This window comes from Suricata suricatta, chromosome 16 (assembly GCF_006229205.1).
Source record: "Suricata suricatta isolate VVHF042 chromosome 16, meerkat_22Aug2017_6uvM2_HiC, whole genome shotgun sequence".
In the NCBI taxonomy this organism is placed as follows: domain Eukaryota; kingdom Metazoa; phylum Chordata; class Mammalia; order Carnivora; family Herpestidae; genus Suricata; species Suricata suricatta.
The window spans coordinates 54,411,038-54,413,556 of NC_043715.1; the positions used below are offsets into that span (position 1 = coordinate 54,411,038).

Below are 2,519 nucleotides of genomic sequence, written 5' to 3' on the forward strand. Positions count from 1 at the left end.
GTCCTCAATCTAGTTGTAGATGATGACGCTTAGGTCTTTTACTCACACGATCAATACAAACAAGTAGAATGATATAAATATAACAGTTTTTATTTCTGAGTCTACTATGATGAGGGATACCAAAGGAATATGTTCACCTTCACCACAGAAGGCTGACCAAGTCCCTGCATAGTTTTCATAAGCATCAAGAAAGATTGCTACATGCATTTTTTTGTTTAGTTTTTATTTTTATTGTGTGAGAGAGAGCATGGGCCCCATGGTGTAAAAGAGGGAGAGGCAGAGACAGAGAATCTGAAGCAGGCTCCAGGCTGTGACTGAGCCACCCAGGGGCCCCTGGAGGCTACATTTCATAAAGGGTCTCATGACTGCTGGTATGTTTTACCAACTGTTAATATTGAACTGAAAGATGAGCACCAGGGAAATCTTGCAAGAGTAGTGTTACAGGTAGAAATTTAAAGAAACCTTTGTGATCGAGCACGCTATATACCTACACTCCCCCATGAGGGTATAAGCTTCTTACAGCCAAAGTACAGTTCTTTCTGCCCATGGGTCCTGTCCCTGTGCCACTTCAATAAACTACTCATTTGTACCACACAGCATCTCAAGAATAGTATCTGGACCATAGTACTTAATGATCCCGTAACATAATATTTCTTGGAAATCATTTATTTTATTGGTTTTTTTTAGATGTTTAATTTTTTATTGAGAGAGGGGACAAATGATGAAGGGAGGAGAGTGGAGGAGGGAAGAGAGAAAATCCCATGAGAGGCAGAGAGAGAGTGGGAGGAAGGGAGGGATGGGGAGACAGAGAGAGATGTGAGACTCGAACTAATGAACCATGAAACCGTAACCCAAGTTGGGCTTCATAGTTAACCAACTGAGCAATCCAGGCACATTACAAGCCTTTGTGTTATATGTTTACCTTTTTTTTTTTTTAAAGAAAGAGAGTGGGTACAGGGGAAGGACAGAGAGAGAGAGTCAATCCCAAGAGGGCTACTGTTTTCAGGATGAGCCTCAAGATCATGATCTACACCGAAATCAAGACTGGAGATTTAAATGGCTGAGCCACCCAGATGCCCCTCTCGAAAGCTCCGGTTTCAATCATCATTTGTGCCCTATGGTACTTCAGATTTTTAAGATGCTCAAACATGTTAATTATGTGATTCTTCTCTTTCTAAAAACACAAAGACGTAAATAGAACAGTATGTCTGAGTCATGACCAAGAAGTGAAATAAAACCGTTGGGCTGGAGATCAGACGGAATGAGAACTCTATTCCCAGAGGTCATTACATCTCCTACACAAAAGTGGGAGCCTTCATTGCCCTTTGGAAACTGATCTGAGTTAGGTCAGGAATAAATAAATGCTCAAGAACGTATTCTTGAGGCCTTTTTGGTGAATGAGGCTGATCTTATTAAAGCACAGGGACAGGATGTGTGGAAAGACTGAGCTGCAGGGTAATTATGAAGAGCCAATGGTTATATAGTTTATGTTGAGTGGTAGAAAAAGAAGTTTTTAAAGGGATTTTCATAGGTTTAAGATGACTCACTGGAACCTGGAAGTCTGGCTATTGTCATGGTAAGCCAGCTTTCTGCATCTGGAAATGCATTAACATTAAAGCAGTTGTAAATATCTTAATGAATATCTTCCTCTGCCAGTCTCAGTTGGTTGCAAGTTGTAAGAAAATTTAATGTTATCTACATTTCTTTTGCCTTTGTTCTCCCCATCAGAAACTACAAGGAAGGGCCGCCTGAGTGTTCAGTCAGTTAAGCATCTGACTCTTGATTTTAGCTCAGGTCAGGGTCTCATGCTTTTGTGGGTTCTAGCTCCTAATGAGGCGCTGCACTGACCCTGGGGGGCCTGCTTGGGATTCATGCTCTCTCTCTGTAACTTCACTGCTCCCGCTCTCTCTGTCTCTCTCAAAATAAATAAACTTTAAACACAGACACAGACACAGACACACACACACACACACACACACACACACAAACATACACACACACAGAATGAGAAACTGGGAGAAAGAAGTTTTCAGTATAAATATCATGGTATCTGTAAATCGTTCAGCGACTCTGCTTAAAATCATTTTAAACGATAAGAAGGGAAATATGAACATTACAGGAGAGAAATCTGGCAGAGAGCACAAAGCCAAGTAAAAGAAGGTAACATCAACTGTAAGGAAACACACTGAACTCAGTGCCTAAGGCACACCTCAGGCCACAGGGTCACGAGTGTGTTCTTGTGACCCCCACACAGTAAGTCAGAATCTAAACAACTTTGAGGATACAGTGGATTTTTACAGACTTCAATCACATATACCTTCCATGTCTGGTGATATCAGAATATTCTGAGGTATCTTTTCCACATCCTACCGAGTAGGTGATTCTGTCTCGGTTGCCACCTTATGTGTTTGTGCACTTTTCATACCTACTCTACCCAGAGCAGAGAAGGCATTGAGATCAGACCTAAATGGGAACCGTGTTGCGTGAGCGCGATCCCGGGACCCGCCCCCACCAGCAAC

The 2,519-nt window shown here is 42.0% G+C and overlaps 3 protein-coding genes across 3 annotated transcripts in view; 2 read left to right on the top strand and 1 right to left on the bottom strand.

The window, feature by feature from the left end:
* The window catches only part of LOC115281187 (zinc finger protein 345-like), a 486,358-nt gene that overhangs the window by 411,275 nt on the left and 72,564 nt on the right, over positions 1 to 2,519 (top strand).
* LOC115280893 (zinc finger protein 493-like) overlaps positions 1 to 2,519 on the top strand; it is a 125,304-nt gene that overhangs the window by 93,334 nt on the left and 29,451 nt on the right. The gene's annotated exons all lie outside the window — the stretch shown is intronic.
* LOC115281199 (zinc finger protein 239-like) overlaps positions 1 to 2,519 on the bottom strand; it is a 19,674-nt gene that overhangs the window by 1,562 nt on the left and 15,593 nt on the right. The gene's annotated exons all lie outside the window — the stretch shown is intronic.